At 45.6% G+C, this 26,233-nt stretch overlaps 1 protein-coding gene and 1 pseudogene across 1 annotated transcript in view; one reads left to right on the top strand and one right to left on the bottom strand.

Annotated features, from left to right (window-relative positions):
- NTSR1 (neurotensin receptor 1) overlaps nucleotides 1–26,233 on the top strand; it is a 161,188-nt gene that overhangs the window by 57,456 nt on the left and 77,499 nt on the right. The gene's annotated exons all lie outside the window — the stretch shown is intronic.
- The window catches only part of LOC133386464 (7SK snRNA methylphosphate capping enzyme-like), a 47,261-nt pseudogene continuing 41,828 nt past the window's right edge, over nucleotides 20,801–26,233 (bottom strand).

Below are 26,233 nucleotides of genomic sequence, written 5' to 3'. Positions count from 1 at the left end.
AGAGCCAGGATGGCAGATTCAGGGATAGGTAGTAGCCCTCCCCCCACTGGGGAATAGCTTCAGCAGGTACCTATCAATGTCCTTCTTGGGAAGGACCTACAAGCATTGTGGGGAAATTAAAGTAGCAGCTGCAGTCGCTTAGCCTGGCACCTCTCTCAGTGCTGGGCCCGATTTTTTTTTTTACAAATAAAAAGGGCTGGTGCTGCCAGCTTCAGTGGAGCCCCCTGGGTACTTTGGCCCTTGACAATTGCCCAACAGTGTCGTGGGCTGATGCCAGGAATGTCGGAGAATTCCGACAAAAACAGGGAAGGAGGCAAAAATTGCTGCAGTTCACATGTCTGTCTGTGGTCAGGAATGGAAATCAGTCAAGCAAATACCATCAGTGTTTGCTCACATCGTCGTCGTTAAGTCCGCAACTACATGTAACGTTAACAATATTATCTTGACATTTCCTTTACATTGAAATGAATGTAAATTACCCGTTACAGAAATAGTTATGTACCTTACAGGTGTGTTTTCATTGTAGGACATGTCAGTACTGCATCTTGTTACTTTTTCTGCAGGTGGCCTCCTCCCAGCCCCCTCTGATCCATCACTGCCACCACTATGGAGAAGGAGGAGGCTGGAGAGGAGGGGCCCCGGGGCCAAATGGTACAGCAGAGGCCTCTGCAACAGCCTCTCTGACTGCAAAGGAGGAACAGGAAGAGGAGGTGCCACACCATGGGCAAAGAGTAGGGTTACCATCATTTTGTCATTTCAAAAAGAGTACATTTGGCTTCAGTCAGTGAAAAGTAAGAGTATGCTGTTGCACCATCTCAAAAAGAATACATGTACTCTTAAAAGAGTACGGTTGGGCCCCAAGAGGCAGGCTGCATGCTGGGGCAGTTAAAAAATCTGCTTAATTCCAACCATGGGGGGTCAGAATTAAGCAGATATTCATCCAACTCAGCCTACAGCCTGTCTCTTGCTCTGCGGTGTGGTGCCTCCTCTTCCTCTTCTGTGGTCTGGTGCTGCTGGGGACACTGTTGCCATGGCCTCCGCTCTGTTTTTTGGCCCGAGGGGGGCCTTCTCTCCTGCCCCCTTCTTCTCTGTGGTAGTGGGGGTGGTGGGGTGACGAATCAGCACCACCAGTGAATCTGTGGTGTGTAAGAGAGGGGGGGCTGTAAGGGGTGTGGCTGTCCAAGGGGGCTTGGCATAAAGATACCCACTTCTAAATTTGCCACTACACCACTGGTAACTTACAGAACTTACACAACTTATTTTAAATAGCAGGCAGCAATATGAATAACATAATTGGCAGAAACGGAAAGGCAGTAGAACAGAAACAGCTCGGATTGCGATGGCTACAGTTCGGAATGGAAATCGCTGCCTTCTTACAACCCTAGCAGATGCTGGGCCTGATTTGGAAGTGTTCATGTTTTTACACACATGTGCGTGCATATACATAATAAAAACCTTCAGTGTCATGTTATGTAGCCTCAAGTCAAGATTCCAAAGTTGTCAATTGGGGGGGGGGGGCTTGTTCTTTTAAATGAACCAGTGTTCACTCTAGTTGGTAGGAAATGCTTTCTCTTTTCCCTTGCTGTACAGACTGCTGCTGCTGCTGTTTTAGGTTTGACAGCAGCACATTCTAATTTATAGAGCTTCTTCTTTGGGGGAAGAGTGTGGTCCTCACATAGCTCATTTCCCCTCTAAGGTCTGATGACCTTTCATAGAATCATAGAGTAGTAGAGTTGGAAAGGGCCTATAAGGCATTATGCAGGAGAAAACGGACACTCCCGGCCCTACCATTAGGCAGAGTGAGGCAGCCACCTCAATTAGCTGTTTCTGGGTGTCATGAAAGGACGTTGTATTGTTAGTTATGTTATTTTATTTTTTTACTGCCAGGGAGGGGCAGAGGCACTTCTGGGCTTTTCTTTCTCAGGTGCCAAAATTAATTGGCTGGCACTGGGTGCTAAGTATGTACCTGGCATCTCCAGATAGGTTTGAGAAAGACTCCTGCCCAAAAGGGGCTCACAGAGTGGAATGGGACCACTACACTAGCTTCCCGGCATGTGGGTTGCTGCTGCTTACTGGGAGGGAGACAGGGAGGGTTGGGGTGGTGGGGAGATTGTCACGGTGCAAATGCACAGGTGGAGCTAATCCAGTGCTCCTGTTGGTGTATTTGCATAGCCGCAACATCCCCACTGTCTTGCACCTCTCCTCCCACTAAGTAATAGCAGCCCACCTGCTGGGAAGCTACACCACCTAGCAAGCTGCTTCTGCTCCTGTCTGAAACCCTGGACAGGCGCTGTCAGCCAGTGTGGACAAACTGAAATAGATTGGCCAATGATCTGACTCAGTATTAGGCATCTTCCTATGGGCAAAGCCAATGGCAGAGCATGAGCATCGCATGCAAAAGGTCTCCAATTCAATCTTGGCACCTCCAGGTAGGGCTGAGACTCTGGAGAGCTATTTCCGGTCAGTGTGCTTACTATACAAGGTTGAGCTGTACCATTGGTCTGACCAGGCAGCTTCATACATTCATATATAGGACAGGAGGCTAAAGAGAGTGTAGCCGAGTGCAGTGTTCTTCAGCCTTGGGTCTCCAGATGTTGCTGGACTTGTTACAGATGTTACAATCCCCATCATCCGTGACCATTGGCTAAATTGGCTTAGGAAGATGGGGGCTGTAGTCCAACAACTTGGGAATCTAAGATTGACTAACACTGGTCTAGAGGAAGGCTGGGAGGGTGAATCAAGAAGCCCAGAAGTGGTTTTGGAAGGGGAAGGGAAACTGGGAAAGAATAGTTGGAGAGAAGAGGTGCATGAAGTTAGGGGCTTCAGAGGTAGGGAAGGTGCATCAGTTCACATACCAATTTGAAATCACTAGCTGCAGGCTTCTAGCACACACTGTAATGTGCTGCAAAGTTTATTAGCCTTCAAAAACCCACGAAATAAGACATTTGCATCTCTGAGGCATAGGAACGCCATCTCCCTGAGCAGCTTATGCACACTGATCTGATGTGGCAGATGGGGAACATCAGCAGCGTGGAGTATCCAAGTGTGGCGCAAGCTGCCTCTTATCTGTGCCAAAACTCAAGTGGGTCCATTGAGGAGCCATTGAGGGTTGAGCAGAAGCCCACGCCCTTCTGCATTCTTCCCATTGCCCTTCCAGGTATTCCTGCAGCCCTGAAGCAAATGTGCTTTTAAAGTAAGTGTTTACTTTTAGCAGTCCAAGGTTTACCTGAGGTTGAAGAAGTGGAACCTCAGCATCTGGATGAGCTGCCATCCCACTTCCAATCAAGCAGGAGTAACACACTGACTTATTTGTGAGAGACGCTGGTTTTTCTTTTTGTGCTTACCATGCTGTCGCCAAAAAAAAAAAATCCTTCGCTGCAAGGAAGAGTGCCATTTAACAGTAACTGCATGCATATCAGCTGTGGGTGTCTTTGTTTCTATGTGTGGAATGAGGATTACCCCAGGAAAGACTTCAAAACTAAAGCAGAGAAAAAACAGTTGGCAATTAAAGGTCTGAAAGAAATTACCTATGTAAATTGGGCCAGTTAGCACAATCAAGGATAGCCACCACCATCATGTTCTGCTAGTGAGTGCCCACAGCAGAGGTCACCCACTGTGGAGTCCTCTGGATGTTGTTAGGCTACAGTTCCCACCAGCCCCAGCTTGACAGTCAACAACATCTGGAGGATGTCACATTGGTGTCTAGGCCCAGGGAGATCTAGCTGGCCAATGTTAAAAATATTGGGCTACACTGGACAGGCCTTTGGTCTGATCCCAATGGCAGGGCCCACTCAAAAGCATGTGCTACGTACCCTCATCTCTAGTTTATTGAGATGGAGACAAAGGAGCAAGCAAAAGACGTGGCCAGACTCTATAACTTCTGTCCAGTCAAACTACCAACTGCTTTTTCCCTCTCCAAAGTGATAGATGTCACCTGACGAGCAATTCCCAGCTATCAGGAGATCTTTGCCTATTTTTAGCTTCCACTGATGCATCATGAACAGATCATCCTGGTTTATTAGCAAACAATCAACTTTACACAAAGTGACCCATAACCATATTTTCTTTTCTTTTCTTTTGTCCACTCCCTACTGGGTTATTTCAAGGAGTGTCCTCAAGCTGCTAATGAAATGTTCATCAGATTCTAGTCTGGAGCACTGTGTGCATCAGACTGGTGCTTCCAGTTCCTTCATTCCAGTTGTTCTGCCTTGTCTAGCCTGCCCTGGTCCCTTGCTAGTCCAAATGGCTGCCAAGGGCAATTGCATGGGGATTGCAACCCTTTTGTTGTTGTTGTTCTATTGCTTTTAGAAGCAGTCTTTCAATCCTGCCTTCCTATTTTTTCTTCCAAGCTCTTCAGAGGAGCAAATTTCATCAGCCTATAATGGTCTCCTCACCAGCCAGGGACCATTGTGGGAGCTATGTGTAGCTTGTACAGAAGGCATTGGGGTTGTCATGCCATGAAGGTACCAGCCAATCCTTGAGATGAGAACAGGCTATATATTTAAATCAGGGTTTCGGAACCTCAGGCCCAAAGACTGGATAAGACCCTCCAGGCTTCTCCATGTGGCCCTCAGAACTCTCCCCAGGCCATACCATTCATTAGCCGCCCTGGGCTGGGAGGAAAGGTGGGATATAAATTTAATAATACTTAAATAAATAGCTCTGCTTTATACTCTGAGCATTTTTGCCTGGCTGAAATGTGTCCTTGAACTCTGATAATGACTCTTGCTTGTCAGGATGGAGGATAGAGAGACATTGTGACTGTGTTTAGCAACTAGCCTACTGCACAAAAGGAAATGTTTCTATTTGTTGATCTGCCTGCTTTTGCTTCTGGCTCCACTCACCATTGGCCTGTGGCCCCCAGAAAGTTGCCCAGGAGGGAATGCGGCCCTTGGACTGCAAAAGTTTCCCCACTCCTGATTTCATTGAGTGACATAATGGAGAAGGGATTTTGGAATAGATCTGCTGTCTTTTCCTTAAGCTTAAGGTTCCAGTGCTCTAAGCTCTTTAGGCATAGATCTGAAAAACATGCACAGTGTATCCACTTTAACTTTATTCATTGCTCCTCTGGTCTATGAGTTAATAGCATGCAAATACATTTGCTCTGAATATCACAAAATTAAGATGGGAGAATCTCAGGGGTGCAGAGGAAGAAAGTTTTCACAGTCCACATCTTTTTGGCATTATCTAAACTATCTAAAGGAGAGGCTCCTGCTCCAAGGAGCCAGAGAGGGTAGACACATTGCAAACACCAAGTGTGCTTCATCAGTCTTGCTAGGCAACCTCATCTAAACATTTTGTGCCCAGCAGGAGAAAGTTAATCCATTCGCTCAAAAGCAGCTAGTCTTAAGGATGACTAATCTCCTTGACAAGGGCCATACCTGGAAGATGAAGATCTCTCCCGAGCCCTGCGTGGAGTATCCATCATGAGTGGCAACTGTTGCTCTCTGCACGCAAACTGGAAGGCAATTTGTAACCTCACTTTCAGATACTATGAATCTGTTTTAGATCTCAAAAGCCCGTCAAGGGGCCTCTGAAGACAGGCATGCTGAGAAACGTCTGCACCACTGCATGTGGCAGTGACAGGCAGCCCTCCATCTCTTTCACAGGGGCAGAAACGGTCCACTGGAGAAGGATATATTGTCCAGATATTCTCGATGCCCATGCCAGGGAATTCTGTTTGCTAGTTTCTGTGCTCCTAATAGCATGTAGAACAGGGTTAGCCAACATGGTGCCCTCCGGAAGTTTTTGAACTGCATCTCCCATCAGCACTCCCCTCCCTCAGCTAGCATGGCTAATAATCAGGGATGATGGGAGTTGGAGGCACCATGTTGGCTACTCCTGTTATAGAAGAACTTGCCCCAACTTTCCCCTCTCCCCTGATGTTTTGAACTACAGCTCCCATCATCCCCTGCTGATTTTATGGCTTTGGGGTGTTTTGCTTCTGAAAATAAAAAGTGGTATATAAACCCTTTTCATAAATGAAATGATAAATAAATCATCACAGCCAGGCAAAAGCACTATAGGAAGGCGTGGAGCAGGGCCAATCAGGGACATGGCCTGGAGATAGTCAGGAAGGCCAAACAGAGAGTCCTGGAGGGCCACAGGTGGCCTGCAGGCCAGGAGTTCACACACGCTTTAGGAGGAAGACTAAAGCTGAATTTTGCATTTTCCTGTGGATAAACCAGCCCCACAGCAATGGAGAGTTAAGAAAAAAACCAATTAAAAAGAGCACCGCAGCACCTTAAAGACTAAGACCACATTCACACCATACATTTATTCCATTGTTGTTCTACTTCAAACAGCCATGGCTTCCCCAAAGAATCCTGGGAAGTGTAGTTTGTGAAGGGTGCTGGGGGCTGTTAGGAGTCCCCCTATCCCCCTCAGAAAGCTACAATTCTCAGAGTTCCCTGGGAAGAGAGACTGACTGTTAAGCCGCTCTGTGAGGAGAATGGGACTCTCCAAACAACTCTCAGCACTCTTCACAAAAGACACTTCCCAGAATTCTTTAGGGAGAGCCACGGCTGCTTAAAGTGGAATAAAGATATATGGGGTGAGTGTGGCTTAAGTGATTGTTGTGGTATAAGATTTCATGTACTAGAGGCCCTGTTGTCAGCTACATGAAGTGCAGAAGCAGCTCACCTAGTGGAACAGAGCCACAATGTTAGCTTCCCAGCAGGTGTTTGTTCCCGCTTAACAGGACGGGGAAATGGCAGAAAAGTGGGTGGGGTGACAGTGCACTGGTGGAGCCCATCAAGTGCTCCTGCAGATGCATTTCCACTGTGCCAACCTCCTGCTTCACCCCTCATGCTCTCCCTCTTGGAAAGTGGCAGCGACACACATGCCGGGAAGCTTGCATTGGACCTCTGCCCTGCCTGACAAACAACATCGGATAAAGCATTGTCCTCATTTGACAAATAACATACATAGGGGTGTCAAAGGGGGGGGAATGAAAATACTGAAGTGAGAGGGAAATGGAATGCAAAACAGTTTCCAACTGTGACAAAATCCCATTCTCTTTCCAAGTGTTACTTCTTCCCAGAAGACCTGGGATTTGGGAAAAGGCATCTCTTTCACTTCTACATGCTCCAGAAAACCCATAGTCACCGGGAGTTATCTGATGAAGGCTTCCGGGTCAAATCTGCTTGCTGGCTTTTTTAAACGGCCCTGCCTGTGTGCTTTTAACAGCAGCCTCGTATACAGAAATGAAGAAGATAAGCCTCTCCATGCACCTGTTTCCTTGCACGTCAAGCTGCTGTTGAAAGGGGCTCTTGTTGGAAGGGAAAAAGTGAAGGCACAAGAGTGCTTTTTCATTACTCCATTCATTTCCGTAAATATATATTTATATATATATTCCCTCTCATTGGAAATTTTATCCCCTGATTTGGGGACATGTTGAGGAACTGGGAAGGTAGTAATTCCTGCCACTCAAGGTCTTCCCCTGATCCTCCCCTGCTGTGCCCACAAATCACCCCCAGCACACCTCTTATTGGCTCTACTGACATCGGGGCTCTGCAATTGGTAGGGCTGATGTTGCGTATTGCTAAGTAGATGTACCAGGTGAGACTGTGGCCTGTTTCACCCCAATATTTCAGTGGTGAACCTCCAAGGTCAGGTTGGGGGTCTTTCATATAAGAAAAGCTCTGCTGGACCAGACCAAAGGCTCATCTCATCCAGCATCCTGTTGTCACAGCGACCAACAAGATGTCAGTGGGAAGCCCACAATCTTCCCATCGCCTATTAGCTGAACCCTTTGATCGGTGATGCCATGAATTTAGCTCCATGCCATTAAAAAATAAAATCTTTCACCTGCTGATTTCTGCATCTCAAATGTCTGTTTGAAGGACAGGAGCAGAACAGACTACTCTCTGGACAGTTGGCAACCCTATTTACCACTGCTCAAGTTGCACATGCTTAGTTTTTCCTACACAGGATGGGCATTTTAAAAGGCACAACGCATATTTCATATCCCTCAGTAGAGAAAAGCATGCTTCATTACTGTCAGGATTAAACAGACAGCCGGGTTCTTTTTTTTTAAATCATCTATTTTTGTCAAAGAAGCAACAGTTATACTGAAAATAGGTACCAGATGTACTTTCAAAGCCAGAAAAAAGTCTCTTTTTTGGCTATATAATTGATTTTTGTTTTAAATACAAGCCCTTTGGTCTCCCTTCCACCCTGTAACCTCTGTTTTATTTTATGCATTCAAGTGGTAAATCAGAGCTCAAACTGGAGGAGAGTCAGCCTTCCCAGGCAAGACCACGGGCTCTTAATTTTAGAGGCCAGTGGATTATGTGACAATTCCATAAGGAAACAGAGTGACCTGTAAATGACCCAAAATAGGGGGAAAAGCTGTTCTGAAATCCTCTGAGTTCTTTGCTGTCTCAGATTAATAATTTTCCAATAGCAACTTTTGAAAATGAAGTACAAATTGTTCAGCATTTGTCAACTTTGAAAAGACCTAATGTTGGCAGCAATCCTATGTGGTTTTGCTAAGAAGTCAGTCTTGCTGAGTTCATTAGTACTTCGTCTTGGACTCCCAGCTAAGTGGGCAGGATTGTAGCCTTACCAAGTACAGGCCGTTTATGTTTGTAAGAATAAATTGATTCACAAAACTTTATTTAGTTATAATATTTTAGTGGGAAGTGTTTTTAGGAGAACTAATGTTAGAATACAGTTCCCAAAAATGTGACTAAAACATAAAACAGAATCTTAAAGTGCACTCCAAACCCAAGAGCCACTGGAATGAGAGAGCCTGGACTCTGAGGATCTTTGGCTTTGCGTATGCCAGCAAAGTCCCTCACCCAGGTTCAGTTGGTGGAATTTAAACCAGCATAACTTACACTGGAGTATGTCGAAAACAATGGGGGCATTCCAGGGATGTGACAAGATGGGGCAAGGTGAGACACCTATTCCAAACTTTATTCAACTGGGGCCCAATTCTCATAACTGGGGTCCACACCTGCCAACTTAGTTGGCAGTAGCCCCTATCAGAGGCTTCTGAATGAAGTTTGGAATAAGGGTAAGTTATGCCAGTGGAAGTGATGCCAGCTTCTTATTGTTAGGATTGCTCTGCCCATTGTTCAGACATACCAGGTAGTTCAAATCCCAAAGCCAAGTCAAAACCCTGGTTTAATTTACTGAGCTGGACAAGAACTGGGCTGGGGGGAGTAGCTAATTCACAATACAGCCAAGTGTCATGAACTGGACTTTGAACCAAGTCATTTTGAATTACAACAACATCCATATAAATTTCTAATCTAGTACAATTCGTAGAAGATAAGGCTATTAACGGCTACTAACCACAATGGATATGCTCTGCCTCCATGATTAGAGGCAGGAGGCCTCTGAATGCCAATTGCTGGGAATCACAAATGGGGAGCGTGCTGTTGCCTCAGGTCCTGCTTGCGGGCTTCTCATTCAGGTATCTGGTTGGTCACTGTGGGGCATCAAGGCTCTTCTTACATTCTTATGTTCTTTGCCTTCTCTTTGATATGCTAGTTTGTAATGATCAAAAGAGAAGGAAGCATTGAAACGTTCAATCCTCCACCAACAGTTTTAAGTGGCATTGATACATCACCTGAATTGTTCAAATACACCCAATTTTATTTCATTTGCACAAATATGCAGCAAAGATGGTAATCAGTGGGAGGTGAGTGTGTGATTGCTCTCCAGCAGAATTACTTACACCCTGGCACTGACGATCTGATCACATTTTTGTCCTCTTTTTCTTAAAATACATTTAATCACAACACTGCAAGCGTACCATGGCATTCTCTACCTCTGGCAATACCCTGAAAACATAGGCTGAGGATATTCCAGAAAATATGCTAGATATTCTAGATCAGTGCTAGCAACACTAAAATAAATTGCATTGATTTTTATCACAATGGCAATTTAATTACCATGTATTTTGAAAACAGAGAGCCAGTGTGATGTATGGCTAGAGTAGAGGTGGGGAACCTGTGTTGAATTACAAATCCCACCAACCCCAGCCAGGATAACCAATGGTCAAGGGTTATGGGAGCTGTAATCTAGCAAATATCTATAGGCACCCCTGTTCTACAGCAGCCTGGGTCAACTGCAATGTGTAGTCCTGCCCTACTTTGCAAGGAGTTCACTGTGCACAACATGTTAGTTCATTCAGCCTCATACACCAGAGTGCCATAAATGCAGGGCAAGGCACAGCTAGACCTCTCCCCTGATGTTGCTGCCCTTCCCAAATCCATGGAATATCATAATAAATAATAAATAAATCAAATTTAATTTATGTGTCGCCTATCTGGCCAGTGGCCACTCTAGGCGACGTACATACAATAAATTACAACAAAATAGAATACAAAAATACAGTGTAACAGTTTAAATTATGCTAACAAACAATATATGGTAGGCAGTATTTAAATCATAAGAACATTAAACCTCCCCAGAAGTCCCAAAAGCCTGTTGGAAAAGTCAGGTCTTTAAGGCCTTGCGGAACATATTCAGGGAAGAGACGTGCCGAAGATCTTGTGGGAGGGAGTTCCAGAGGGTGGGGGCCGCCACTGAGAAGGCCCTCTCTCTAGTTCCCGCCAATCTAGCTGCTTTGGTTGGCGGGATTGAGAGAAGGCCTTGAGTGGCCGATCTTGTCAGGCGGCATAATTGGTGGCGTTGTAGGCGCTCCTTTAGATAAACTGGGCCGAGACCGTATAGGGATTTGTAGGTTAGTACCAACACCTTGAATTGGGCCCGGAAAACAACTGGAAGCCAGTGTAGATCGAACAGCGCTGGCGTGATGTGGTCCCGGCGACGACTGTTTGTAAGTAGCCGAGCCGCCGCATGTTGTATAAGTTGTAATTTCCAGACCGTTTTCAAGGGTAACCCCATGTAGAGCGCATTACAGTAATCTAATCGAGAGGTGACCAGGGCATGTACCACCAGTGGGAGCTGATGAACAGGAAGGTAGGGTTGCAGCCTACGTATAAGGTGTAGTTGATACCAAGCTGCCCGGCTCACAGCCGAAATCTGAGCCTCCATGGACAGCTTGGAATCAAGTACAACCCCGAGGCTGCGGACCTGGTCCTTCAGGGGTAGACTCACCCCATTGAACTTCAGGTCAACAAATCCCAGCCTTCTCTTGTCCCCCACGAGTAGTACCTCGGTCTTGTCGGGGTTCAGTTTCAGCCTATTCCTTCCCATCCATCCACTCACGGACTCCAGGCACTTGGACACGGTCTCCACAGCCAACTCTGGTGAAGATTTAAATGAGAGATAGAGCTGAGTGTCATCCGCATATTGGTGACACTGCAGCCCAAATCTCCTGATGATAGCCTCCAGCGGCTTCATATAGATGTTGAATAGCATGGGAGAGAGGTTAGAGCCCTGTGGCACACCACAATTGAGAGGCCAAGGGTCTGAAACCTCCTCCCCCAATGCCACCTGTTGGTACCTATCAGAGAGAAAGGAGCGGAACCACCGTAACACGGTACCTCCTATTCCCAATCCCTCTAGGCGATATAAAAGGATACTGTGGTCGACAGTATCAAAAGCCGCTGAGAGATCGAGGAGGACAAGAAAGGTGAATTCTCCCCTATCTAATGCCCTCCTCATATCATCTACCAGAGCGACCAAGGTTGTTTCAGTTCCGTGACCAGTCCTGAAGCCCGATTGGTATGGATCCAAATAATCCGTTTCATCCAAGTGTGTCGACAACTGATTAGCCACCACTCGCTCAATGACCTTGCCCAAGAATGGTAAGTTCGAAATTGGGCGGAAGTTATTGAAAACTTGGGGATCCAAGGAGGGCTTCTTCAAGATGGGCTTTACAATTGCCTCCTTGAGGGCTGATGGCATCACACCCTCTTTCAAGGGTGCGTTTACCACCGCCTTAATCCCCTCACCCAACTTCTCTCTGCAGCTCATAATGAGCCACGATGGGCAAGGATCAGTTAGACAGGTGGTAGGCTTTACAGTCGAGAGCACCTTGTCCACATCCTCAGAAGAGAGAGGCTGACAATGATCCAAACAAACCGGCGTGCAACTGGCCAACTCTGGTTCATCTACTGTGTCCACGGCGCACGGGATCGAGCTCTGTAAGCGTTCAATTTTATCGGCAAAGTGCTTAGCCAAGATGTCACAGGAGGCTTTTGACTGTTCCAAGGGTTCCTGAGCAACTGGACCGACCAGGCTTCGGACCGCTTGGAATAACCTCCTGGGACAGCACTCTGCAGATGCAATAGAGGCAGTAAAGAAAGTTTTCTTTTCTGCCTTTATTGCCACTTGGTAGGCAGTTACTGCTGCTCTAACTTGTGTCCGGACACCTTCGGAGAGGGATTTCCGCCACCGGCGTTCTAGTCGTCTCACCTCCTGTCTCAGAGTACGCAGCCGTGGTGTATACCATGGAGCTAACTGAGTTCTGTTCAGGGGGAGAGGACGTTTCGGAGCCACCCGGTCTAACGCCCCGGTGATCCTTTCATTCCACTCCATCACCAGGGTTTCGCCCGGGCGACCTTAAGCAGGTTCCAATTCCCCTAGCGCAGTCAGGAATCCATCAGGATCCATCAGGCGCCTGGGGCGGACCATTCTAATAGGTCCATCACCCCTGCGGAGGAGGTGTGGCATCGAAAAGTCCATGTTTACCAGGTGGTGATCTGACCATGACACAGGGGTGGAAAGAACCACTCCCAACTTCAGAGCACTTCTCTCCTCTCCCAGGACAAACACAAGGTCGAGAGCATGACCGGCTACATGGGTGGGCCCAGTATTACTAAGGTGCAGTTCCCAGGAAGCCATGGTTTCCAGGAAATCCCGAGGGGCTCCAGTGAGAGTGGCCTCGGCATGCACGTTGAAGTCACCCAGTACTAACAATTCTGGGGGCAACGCCCGTACAGCCGAGACCACCTCGAGCACCTCGGCCAGGGAGTCTGCTGTGCAGCGGGGTGGGCGGTACACAAGCAGGATCCCTAAACTGCCCTTCGGGCCCAACCTCCAGTACATGCAATCAACAAACTTGGTCCTATGGAGAGGAGGTCGGGCAAAAACTAAGGACTCCCGGTAAATGACTGCCACACCCCCTCCCCGCCTTCCCACCCTCGGCTGCTGTGCGCAACGGAAACCTGGTGGACACATGGCCTCAAGAATGGGAGCAGAGGCCTCATCCAACCAAGTCTCCGTAATACATGCCAGGTCTGCATGCTCATCCAGGATCATGTCGTGAATGAGTGAAGTTTTTTATACCACAGACCTGGCATTACACAACAGCAGACGAAGGTCGGTAGGAACCTTGCATCCCCCAGTTATTGTCTGGTTTTGGGCAGACCCGGAACAGGGGATGGGTATAATGCATCTACCCCCCGTTCCCCTATGCTGGCCTGGTCTGCCAACATGTACTCAATGTTTGCTTCTTATTTATTTATTTGTTATCTATGATATTTACATGCATACCATGCCCTTTAGCCAAAGAGGCTTTCAGAGCGGCTTACCAAAAAAATCACTTCTAATGACAGTTATGAAAGTTCCAGCCAGTGTAAGAGGCGTTTCTGGCAGACCTTATTCAATTATATTGTACAAGTGGTGCCTACATGAAAACACTGCATCCTCACATGGAGTACATGGCTGTCATGCCCTAGAATCATAGAATAGTAGAGTTGGAAGGGGCCTACAAGGCCATCGAGTCCAACCCCCTGCGTAATGCAGGAATCCAAATCAAAGCATTCCTGACAGATGGCTGTCCAGCTGCCTCCTGAATGCCTCCAGTGTCGGAGAGCCAATCATCTAGAATACTTCATTCTGTACAACCCCTCTGTCCAGTTTCAAATGTTTTTTTCCAACTGACCCTCAACATTTCTTGGCAGCTAAGCATGCTCAATCTTCATTGGGCTGGGGGTTTTTTTGTGTGTGGGGGTGCTCCTTTAGATTTTTTTTTTAATGGTTGTGCATCTGCAAACTTTGATGTATGCCAGAACAGGCTGATGCTTCCGTCTTATTTATTAGGGACCCAATATGGTTTCAGTCCTATCTACACTCTCCTGTTGAGCTCACAATGATCACTATGAATGTACTGTGCTTGCAGCAGTGAAGCCTTGGACACCAATTGATTGAGCAGGTGTAGAGGCACACACAGAGACAAATACTCTTCATAAACATTCCAACCACTCAAGGAAACTTTTATCTTTTGTTTCTGTCCCTACGAAGCGTAGAGCTATTTTATGCTCATTGACAGAGGTCACACACATTTGCCAAACACTCAGTGGTTCGTGCCTGGAAGGTATGAAAGATTGCTGGCATCAGTCCAACACTGCTTAGTCTGGTGCTCCCGTCTCCCTCCCCTTGACATTCATTACTGCATCTCAGCACAAACACTAATGAGAATCCCCCTTTCCTTTAGGATTGAAATTAAAAAGCTGCAATTACCGAAGTGTCTGCTATTAACAGAAGCTATTATTGTTATTACTATGTAGGAGAATTAAATTTACTGAATTAGAAATTTGGAAATTAAAGGGTGGCTGTTTTATTTGGAATTGGCTTCTTATATCATTAGAGACCCAGTGTGGCATAGTGGTTAGAGTGTTGGACTATGACCTGGGAGACCAGGGTTTGAATCCCCACATAGCCATGAAGTTTACCAGATGACCTTGGGCCAGTCACTGCCTCTCAGCCTCAGACTGAGGTCCACCACACCCGTTTGTTGCTCAGGGTCAACTGACTCCATGCATATTTCTAGAGTTGAAACTACTTCTGTGGGGTGAGAGGGGGAATTCTTTCTTGAGTCAAACTTGTTTTCGAAAATTCAAATTGAGATCCCACCATGTGTGAGATGTGTGGCCTGAAATGGTCATTATAGCACGTGCTTTGGATACAAATAAATGATAGCAAAACATATATGTGTACATGTGTGTGTGTGTGTATAACCTATTAATTTAAGCATAACAGTCATACATGTGAAGCTGATCCCATTCATCCCTACAACAGCTGTACAAGCTTGGTTGCATTGTACAGATCACAAACTGAAGCTAAAGCTTATCCAAAACTATCAAAACAGTTTGTAACTAAGCACGGATTTGAATCCAGGATTTCCTGAGCTGAAACCACAAAAAACTTCATGCCACAATAAGTAATGTATGGGGGGCAAGGGAGTAATAGATCCAGTTACAAGAGAACTACATTAAAATGGCAGCTGGACATTATATTCCCTCCCCCATATCTCCAACAGTGAGAAATGAGAAGACGAAATTGACAGATTCATCCACTAACCTTTCCCAACCTTAGGGTCCCCAGATGTTGCTGGACTACAGTTCCCATCATTCCTGACCATTGCCCATGCTGGCTGGGGCTGATGGGAGTTGTAGTCCAGCAATACCAAAGGTTGGGAAAGGCTGATTTAGCTACAAGATAGAAAAATCTGTCTCGTTTTTCCAGTCTTAAGTTAATCTCACTCCGTTTCCACAAATGTTTGTGATTTAAAAAAAAGAAGTCCACATGAAAAATCATATGCATTTTCATGGGCATTCCTTGTGATATATGTATCTTAGAATGCTATTTCCCCAGGTCCATGCATTTTTGCAAGCAATTTTCCCCTAATAGAATGCATTATGTACATTATTTTCACTGATATATTATTTATTTATTTATTAAATTTCTCCCCTCCTTCCAGAAGGAGCCCAGGGCGGCAAACAAAATACTAAAAGCACTTTAAAACATCTTTAAAACAAAACATCTTGAAAACATATTTAAAAAACAACTTTTTGTTGTTGTTATGTGTCTTCAAGTCGACTACGCCATATGGCGACCCTATGAATCAGTGACCTAAACAGATGCAGGCTGAGATAAGGTCTCTACTTAAAATAATTGTTGAAAGAGAAAGGTCTTCAGTAGACACCAAAAGGATAATAGAGTTGGCGCCTCTCTAATATTTAAAGGGAGGGAATTCTAAAGGGTTGGTGCCTGTCTGCTTTCTGTCTTGTGTGGAACAGACCTCCTGATAAGATGGTATCTGCAGGAGGCCCTCACCTGGAAACCGTGCTGACCAACTGGGTATATAAGGGGTGAGACAATATTTCAGGTATCCTGGTCCTGAGCTGCATAGGGCTTTGTATGCCGGTACCTTGAACTTGGCCCAGTAGCTAATGGGCAGCCAGTACAACTTTTTCAGCTGTGGAATAACATACTGTATTGGCAATATCCTGTCCCTGTGAGCAGTTGCGTTTTGCACCAGCTCTGGACCAACCTCAAGGGCAGCTCCATATATAGAAAGAGTCGAGATAATCTGTTTCATCCAAGAGTACTTACAACTGCTGCACCACAAATCTCTCAATCACCTTCCCTAAAAGGGGGTATTTGTGACCAGGCAGTAGTTGTCACAAACCAAGGGGTCCAGGGGGGTTGGATCACTGCCTCTTTCCGGGCAGCTGGGACCACTCCCATAAAGCCGCATTGACCACACCCTGGATCCACTAGATTATACCCCCTCAGCAAGCTTTCATAAGCTAAGAAGGGCAAGGGTCAAGAGGATACATTGCTGGCCACATCATCACAAGCACCTTGTCCATGTCATCAGGCTACATCTGTTGTTCAGTAAAGCAAGTTATGAGACTCACAGACAGGTTTTTCAGTGAGAGAAGGAAACCTGAAGCAAAAGAGTTAAGCAGAGCAGAGGGGTTGCCAGGTTCCTCAAGGCCAGCAGGTGGTTGGCAAGGGCAACCTGGAAGATAAGAAGCTGCTCTCGCAGAAGCTCTGGTGTGGGGGGAAAGTCGTTTGGAGTGAGAGAACTGTGTTTTTGTATTTTGTCAGTAAAGACTCTTACAAGAAACTTGCCTGGCCTGGCTTATTTACTGGATCTATTTGACACCAGAATTTCTTACTTGTATGATAACTATACGCACGCACCGACAGGGGTTATGGGCCCAGCTTATCATACAAAGTAAGGGGTTCAAGAGTCGTTTACGTGACGTTGTTGCAGAGAAAAGAAAGTGCAAGAAAGAGGCAAGTAAAGAGTGGACAACATGGCTGTAAACCTGTCATCCGGGATGCCGATGGAGAGACTGAATGCTGTAAACTACTCCAGCTGGAAATGGAGAATGAGAGCAGTTCTGATTAAAGAAGATTTGAATGATGTCGTAGAAAACCCCCCTCCGGCAGCTCCTTCAGCAGCGTGGACGAAGAAAGACGAGAAAGCGAAGGCTTTTATTACTCTGGGGCTGTCTGATTCTCAACTGTTGCTGGTGAGTAATGAGCCGACAGCTAATCAAATGTGGGAGAAGCTAAGAACCGCTCATGTGCAGCAAACCGCAGAGAGCCGGCTGTGTTTAGCGCGGAAGCTTTATCAGATGCGTTTTACAGATGAAGTGACTATGACAGAGCATCTGGCTGAATTTTGTAGATTATTTGCTGAACTTCAAGATAGAGGAGTACATCATAGTGATATTCAGATGGTCTATATACTGTTATCTTCTTTTGATCGAAAATGGGATGTACTGGTCTCTAGTTTGGAAACTTTACCAGACGGAACTTTATCTCTGGACTTTGTAGAGCAGAAACTTCAACAAGAATGGATTAGGAGACAAGAGAGTAAGAGGACTGAGTTAAAAGAGACTGAGGCTGTACAACAACAACAATATCAAAGAAACAGGCAAGAGAATAAAATATGTTATTTTTGTGGGTCCCGAGGACATATACAGAGACATTGTTTAAGTAAGAAGAGAAGTAACAGGGACTTTGGATGTCAGAGACCAAGCGTGAACTTTATTACTAAGGAGGACAATAAACTAATTAACTCTAAATGGCTGTTAGACAGCAGAGCATCTAATTGCCTGATCACAGACTCTAGTTTATTTTACACATCAAAGCCAGTGCAAGAGAACATTTATCTGGCTGACGGATCGACTCAGGACGCAATTGCAAGAGGCACACTCAAGTTAAGTAATTCGGGAACTATATTGACAGATGTGTTATTAGTTTCTGGTTTAAAATATAACATACTATCGGTGAGAAAACTGGCTCAAATAGGTTGTAAAATTACATTTGAAGGGAATAGATGTTTTGTGAGAAAAGATGGTGAAATCTGTATGCAAGGGAAATTACAGAACCAAATGTTTATAGTAGAGAGTAAGCTTGATAAACCCACGTGTGCCTGGATAGGAGTAAATAAAAACATACACGAAAACTGTATACATGAATGGCACAGAAAGTTAGGGCACGCACATTTTGAGAAAGTGAAAAATACTCCAAAGCATAGTCAAGATTTGGAACTAACACATTGTGAGCATGTGGATGAATGTGAGGTATGCTATAAAACAAAAATGACTGTGACTCCTGTCAATAAGAGCTGTGAAAGTACTACCACTAAACCCTATCAGCTCATACATGTGGATTTGGCTGGACCTTTCCAGTGCTCAAAAGGTGGGGCAAGATTTTATTTAGTGATTGTAGATGATTTTTCCAGATTTACACATGTATTCTTATTGAAAAAGAAAAGTGAAGCAGAAGATAAATTAAAGGCATTTATACAGAGGACAGAGACACAATATGGGGTTGTTATCAAAAATATCAAATCAGATCAAGGAGGAGAATTTACCAGCAATTCGTTTAAAACATATTTAGAAAAGAAAGGAATAATTCAAAGTCTCACTGCTCCTTTCTCACCATCCTCCAATGGAACTGCAGAGAGGAGGAACCGGTCACTGCAGGATTCAATGAGAGCCATGCTGGCTGATGCAGATATGAATAACACCTATTGGGGTGAATGTATTCTGTACACTGCTTATATTCAGAACCGCCTTGTGCACAGAATAATAGGCATGTCTCCATATGAGAAACTGACAGGAAGAAAACCCAGGGTAAAACACATAGAGCGTTTTGGAGCAAAATGCTGGGTGCATGTTTCAAAGCAGAAAAGGCATGGTAAATTGGCCTCAAGAGCTCAGGCAGGTCGCATTTTGGGATTTCAGAATTCATATTATAGAATTTGGTTGCCTGAGAAACACCAATTAGTGTTAAGTAGAAGCATAAAGGTAATAGATAAACCTTGGAGAGACAGTCAAACAGTAATACTTGATGATGCAAGCAAGCAGAAAGCAGCAGATGTTCCTTTGGGGCATCAAATACCATTAAGAACCGCATTGACTGACTTAATTCAAAGTGGCAAACGTACTGTGAAAAGACTGAGGAGTGAAGACATGGCAATACAAGATAAAGAGGTGCCAGGTACTAGTGCAGGAACAAGTGCAGACACAGGTGCAGGACCAAGTAAAATTGAGAGTGATGAAGAAATGGAAATAGATACTGTTAGACGGTCAGAAAGAAAAACAAAAGGAAAACCACCTCATAGATTCACATTTAACGTTACACATAAGAATGATGAGACAGATGAATATCCTGTAGAATGGGAAAAAGAAGGTCCAATAGACAAAGAAACAATGGATCTCATGTGGAAATACTGTATTGAAGAATGAAATATAAATGAGTGTTATCAAATAAAAGTGAACAAAATGCTGTAAAACTTGTATGAATAAAGAAACAAAAACTGAAATGTAAATGTAAATAGATACTGTAATGAAACAAAAACCATGTACTGATGTGTATTGAAATGAAAAGTTAATATTGTATAAATGTAACAATGAACATGTAGTTTTGTAATCTGTGAGTCTCAGGTGGGGGCTGTTGTTCAGTAAAGCAAGTTATGAGACTCACAGACAGGTTTTTCAGTGAGAGAAGGAAACCTGAAGCAAAAGAGTTAAACAGAGCAGAGGGGTTGTCAGGTTCCTCAAGGCCAGCAGGTGGTTGGCAAGGGCAACCTGGAAGATAAGAAGTTGCTCTCGCAGAAGCTCTGGTGTGGGGGGAAAGTCATTTGGAGTGAGAGAACTGTGTTTTTGTATTTTGTCAGTAAAGACTCTTACAAGAAACTTGCCTGGCCTGGCTTATTTACTGGATCTATTCGACACCAGAATTTCTTACTTGTATGATAACTATACGCACGCACCGACAACATCAACTGAAACTGATCCCAAGAAGTTGCAGCAGATGTTGCACTGGACACCTCACTGGGGACTACAGTAGATGTGGATGGGACATTAAGATTGCTACGGAGGCAAGCAACTTTACCTCAAAGTGCCTTGCAAACAATTCACAGTGGGCTTCCGAAGGGTCTAAAACTCCATTTCCAACATGCATGTTGACATGCACTTTTCACTAATATATGCATTTTATGCATTCTTTAGTTAGATAACTGCATCACAAAATTCAGAGAAGTGCAAATTTTGAATGAGACCTCTGGTACAGTTCACGTCAGGAGGAGCAAATTTGGAAGGTCTGCATTACAATGCAAACCAAATGAATTTCCCCTCAATCTCAATCAATAGCTGTTGTTGGACTACTTGCGCTCATCACCCCTAACCACTGGCCATGCTAGCTGGAGGAGAGGGCAGCTGGAATCCACCAGCAGCGGGAAGGGTATGTGTCCCCCACATCCGGGCTAGCAAAGCACCTGGACTTGGCTTTCTCTTGACATCTCCAGTGACATTACAGCGAAACAGGAAGAAGAAAGCCCACCTGGTTACAGCTGCCATCAGAAACCCTCACCTCGCCCACCGCCACACCCAAGAGCGCACCCCTCCCAGTCCCCAACATTAAGTAGTCCGGGTTCTGTTCCAAGCAATTCACTGCTGCTCTTTGCCATCAACTGCACAGTTTCCAGGCCCTTTGGTGGGCCAAGACAACTAAAGGTGCTCCCACGCCCGGCCCAGCAGCTCCATCTTGCTCGAAGACTGCAGGAAGACAAGGCTGGCTGGCTCTGTCCCATGTGGGAGAAAAGATGCCTCTCTTCCTCCCTTCAAAAAAGCGTTCAACGTTCATCCGTGCTGGCCCACCACCCCCAGCAGCGGCTGATCCAGAGAGGAGGGGGCAATGGCCTGGGAGTGGTGCTGCTTGAGCCAGAGCCCAGTCTTCAGGGTGCACCACCAGGGCAGGCCGTGTGGAAGAGATAGATGGGGCATTGGAATCCTTTTGACGTGTTCCTGGGGATTGCCACCAACTCACAGCTGGAGAAGCCAATTTCTGGTGAAGTCAAGTATGAGGGAAACTGGTCGGGTTTCAGCTTGATGCGATAGTAATGTCTGCAGATTGTTTCCGTCAGGTTCTTCCTCTTCCCTTAGGAGGACCAGGCCTGGGGTTTGAGGACCAGGATCCCGCCTGGGTGCAGGTGGCGGTAGAAGCGCTTGAAGAGGAGCTTCAGCCCCTCGTCACCCCAGTTGAGGTGCGCCCACTTGGTGAGGCTGAGGCAGAGGATCACATTGTACTCGGGCTTCTGGGCTTCCAGCAGCTCGTCCCGCTCCAGCACGTAGTTGCCCTTGACAAAGAACACATTGTTGGGAAAGATGGTGGCATCTACCCCGTCCTGGGGCACCCTTGGTGCAGCAATTGGCCCTCGGCTGGCCATGAGAAAGGCCAGGAAGGTCTTCTTGGCACGGCTGCCCCCCCGCTGCCGCCACAGCCCCCCTGCTACTCCTGCATCTCCTTGGAAAGGTAGAGCCAGATGTTCTGGCGGGCCAAGTGGATGAGGGCCCCGTCAATGTCCACCCCCACTAGTCTGGCAGGGCCCCACTTCTTGGCCACACTCAAGGTGAGGTGCCCCACGTTGCAACCCACATCCAGCACCTCTTTGCCCTGGAACCACTTGGGGGAGGGCCCAGCAGGGGCCCAGCAGGAGAGAAGGTGGCCTTGTCATTGTCACCGGTCCCACTGCAGCCTGGCTGGGCCCAGGCAGACTCCTGCTGCAGCTGCACCAGGGAAGCGTCCGTGTCCCCCCTCCTCCGCTTTTGGTCGGGGCTTTGAGGCGAGGCAGCGGTGGGACCGGGACTAAGAAGGCCTCCTTGTCTGCGGCCATCTTGATCATACCTTGCATGGGGCGGCGGCGTGACCCAGCGGCCGCCGGTACCTCCGGCTCCAACCTGCTCTCTCCTCCCAATCAATAGCTGATTTGTGTCTTGATACCTTGTTGCTGTGCATTATTTTATCCTACAACATTGGCTGTCACATATGTGGGAACTCAGGAAAAACACAATCCCATAACAGAGACACATTTCCATTGCATTACAGAGAGGGATTTAAAGGTGCAGTAGCCACTTTTGATGGGGGCTGCACATTTCACAGAGCATTCTAGCCACAAGCCTGTAAAGACGTGCCCTTCTTTGTTCCCTCTCTCCCACTAAACTGGAAGATGGACATTAAGGGCCCTCCAGACGTGCTTTTTATGGTGCATTCGTGATTATTTGTGCTCATACACAATCCCACTCTCAATACTATTTGCACCTGCAAATGTTTTGGGGTGGACATACTACTTCATTTAGTGCATGTTCCACAGCTTTCTGCTGAAATCCTGTAACTTTTTATGCCACATATGTTCGGGTGTGGGAGGAGAAGGTGTCACACTTTTATTGCAGGCTTCCCAGAGGCATCTGATTGGCCACTGTGAGAACAGGATGCTGAACTAGATGGGCCATTGGCCTCGTCCAGCAGGGCTGTTCTTATGTTGTGCTGTAATGGCCTTCCAGATTACAATAATGTGATAATATTGGGGAAGCATTGCAGGACAAGTAATAAAGCAGAATGATCCAATCCAGTATAAATTCGCCACCAATGCACTATTACTAAGTCAATTACATGTTGCAGAATACACATACACACACACACACACACAAAATCACCAGTATGAAGGGGCTCTGAGTTTGTCACAAATCAGGAATGCACACCACATTTGCATTGGTGACTGCTGTGGGCTGATTACCTAATCATTCATTGCCTTTCGTGGCTAATTGGGCCTTTGATGGGCTGCTGAAGAGCTTTTCATTCATCTTATCCAATAAAGGGCAGTCAACAAAGTTTGCCTTTGCTTTTGCAACTGATTAATCTGTCTGATAAAATGGGATCAATTGTACATGAATAGAAATGAATACAGCTGGAGTTTTGCAAATTGTAGGAAAAGAACAGTGAAATTAATTAGATCTGAAAATTATCTAATAATGTGGAATTTGAGAAAGTCATCAGTCAGGGAAATGAGATAGTCAATTTGTGCTTTACTGAGACAGATGTTACAAAGATATGCATGCTGCAGGCTGCTTTAGTATGCCTGATAGCGTTTGAGCAAACGTCTTGCTGCATAGCAGGTTGAATTTGTTTCTCTCCCCTTTTTGTTGATGTCCCTGGAGTTTCAGCATTATATGCAATCACCTTAAAAGACACACACACACACACACCTGCATCTTGGCAGCATAATATCACTATGCATGTTAGGAGAAATGGATGAAAAAGCTCCCTGTGCATTGCTGAGGATAACACCCATTGGCAAACAGTAGGGCTGAGCTGAAATTTCTCAGAAAAAGAATTCTTTGCCTTTTTTTTTAAAGCTCCTCCTAAACTAGTGGAGAATTTCATCCTCCCCCAAAGAATGCCCAGCAAAATGGCAACTGGAGCATAGGAAGCAGCCTTATACTGCGTCAGACCCATTGGTCCATCTAGCTCAGTTATGTCTACACTGACTGGCAGCAGCTCTCCAAGGTTTCAGACAGGGTCTTCCCCAGCCCTACCTTGAACATGAGACCTTCTGTACCCAAAGCAGATGCTTTGCCACTGACCTGTGGCCCTTCCCCTAACCTGAACTCATATGAACATACCCATATGCTTTGGTCATCAGTGGGGATCCTCGTCCAGGTGTCCCCCCAATTTTAAAGAAATGTTTTCAATTGCTGGTGGAACTCAAACAAAAAGAAGACTGCCTAGCCTCTTTTTTATTTTAATTTATTATTTGATTTATATCTCACCCTTCCTCCCAGCAGGAGCCCAGGGCGGCAAACAAAAGCACTAAAAACACTTTAAAACAACATAAAAACAGACCTTAAAACACATTAAAACAAAACAACATTAAAAACATTTTTTTAAAAAACTTGAGGCCAGGAGTTCCATATCCAGGGTGCCACCACAGACAAAACCCTCTCACATCTCGCCACCAACCTTGCTTCAGAATGCAGGGGCACATGCAAGAGAGATGGAAAAGTCAATCTTACCTAATGGGTCAATTCAAATAAGAGGAGACGGTCTTTCAAGTTACTAGACCCCAAGCTATTTAGGGCTTTATAGGTAAGTAGCAGCCTCATATCTGGTGAAGCTCGGATGTTCTGAAAAAAAATCAGTGCCGTTTTGAAAGGTTCCATCCACCATCTTGATTCAAAATGGCATCCAATTGCATCCAAACATAGATGAAAACCTGGTTGTTGATCTCAGGAATCATCATGCAAAATTTGGTTACCAAATCTTAACAGGTGTCCAAATGTGTTGTGAAAAAAAACTTTCCAAAATATATAGTAGATGTAACCAGCGCCTTGAACTGCACTTGTAAAAACGTTAGTGCAGCTGAAACAATAAGGATCTTACATAATCCCAGCACTTTGGTATAGTCATGATTTTTTTTTTTAAAGACAGCTTTTGCACCACTTGAAGTTTCTGGGTAGTTTTCCAGGACAGCCCTACATCGAGTCACAGTTATATTATTTATTATCATTTTAATATCACAGAAGGAAACAATTTGCTTGGCCCCTACTCCTTCCAGTCCTCCTCTCTTAGCCCAATTGCTTCCTTCAATATGAATTAAGAAAATAATTTTATTCAACACTCAACAGCACACTGGCACCTTTAACCCCTTTAACACTCAAAGCCTTCTCCTGGGAATGCTCTAGGTCAGGTACCCTGAAGATGTTTTGTACCAGAAGACCCGTCAGAGGGGCAGATGGAAATTATAGTCCAAAGCATCTGGAGGGCAGCAGATTGGAGGAGACCCATCTAGATTCTCCATTCCTGCCTTCTGTTTGATTATGGGGACAGGTGCTCTGATGGGGGAGACATGGCCATCTATTCCAGGGAATGTGTCTGTGCCTTGTGTGCTGGAGAGGTGGTTTTATGCTGAGCAGGATGATGTCAACACAGTGTTCTTGTTGTAACCGTGTATTGATTGGAGCCTTGCCTTGTATGCATGGCAATAGCAGGACATTGTCAGTGAGCAGCATTGTGATTAGAGGGGGGCAGTGGTTTGCAAGGACGCTTTTGGAGTGGTTAGCAATGTTGCTGCATTAGCTCTTGTTTCTACAGCTGTAAGGAGTGCACAGAACCATGGATATGTTGCATCTTTGTTAGTTGTTGTGTAGCAGCTACACCACCTAGCATAGTGGGATCCTTAATCTTGGGCAACCCATTCTCCTAATCTCAACAATTGTTCAAACCACAATGGAGGTTCTTTGTATATTGATTTTTGTGAAATGTTTACCACCCTTCATATGGTTTTAAGAGATGATAAAAGGCAGCATCAAAACAAAGCCCAATTTCTTGGATGGATGTCGAAGGGAAAACAGAGGCTTAGCACAGAAGATAAATAAAAGGATCCATCATTCGCATGCCCAAAGCCAATCTTTAGTTGGAGGAAATCAGTTTGGAACAATAGAAAAACTGCACCAGCTGATTTGCAACTGTGAATATTTATGACAAGAATGAATTTGCACATCTTGGGTAATTAAAACGGTAAAGTCAGAGTAAAACCTTCCCTGTGGAGGCTACGTCTGAGAAAATTAATTTTGATTACCTGTCAGATATGAGGAAATTAAAACCTGCGGTCTTTTGAAAGATCCTGGGAACAATGGATGTCAGTCCTTCGTTGGATATAGGAAGCTGCATTGTTCTGAATCCCAACGTTGGCCCATCTAGCTCAGTATTGTCTACTCTGACTAGCAGCATCTCTCCAGGGTTTCAGACAGGAAGCCTTCCCCAGCCGTGCCTGGACATGTCACGGATTGAACATGGGACCTTCTCCATGCAAAGCGGATGTTCTGCCACTGAGTCCAAGGATGTCCCAGTTCCTCCCAGTCCATTAAGGCTGCTTTTGAAGACTCCTGCTTTCGGGGGATAGTTTGCCCAACAGTGTGGGCAGGGGGAAGAGTTGTTTTCTAAAAGGAGGCTTTGGGCCTTCGTGTGCAGAGTTCACCTTGCAGCTATTTTGACTGGGGTAATTAAACAAATACTCAAGACCAGCTCATTAGTATCTTAGATTGTAGCTGGAGGGAGGAGGATGTGCTTCTGTCAGATGTTTGGGGTGTGGGATATTGTTACAGAGTGCATCTGCAGGAAAAGGAAAACACTCAGAAAAGGGCAACCAACCTGATCAAGTGACTGGAGCAACTCCCCTATGAGGAAATGTTACATTATTTTGGGCTTTTCAGTTTAG

This window comes from Rhineura floridana, chromosome 6 (assembly GCF_030035675.1).
Source record: "Rhineura floridana isolate rRhiFlo1 chromosome 6, rRhiFlo1.hap2, whole genome shotgun sequence".
NCBI classification, from domain to species: Eukaryota; Metazoa; Chordata; class Lepidosauria; order Squamata; family Rhineuridae; genus Rhineura; species Rhineura floridana.
The sequence above is the reverse complement of the archived record's forward strand: the minus strand, read 5'-3'. Positions and strand labels throughout refer to the sequence as shown.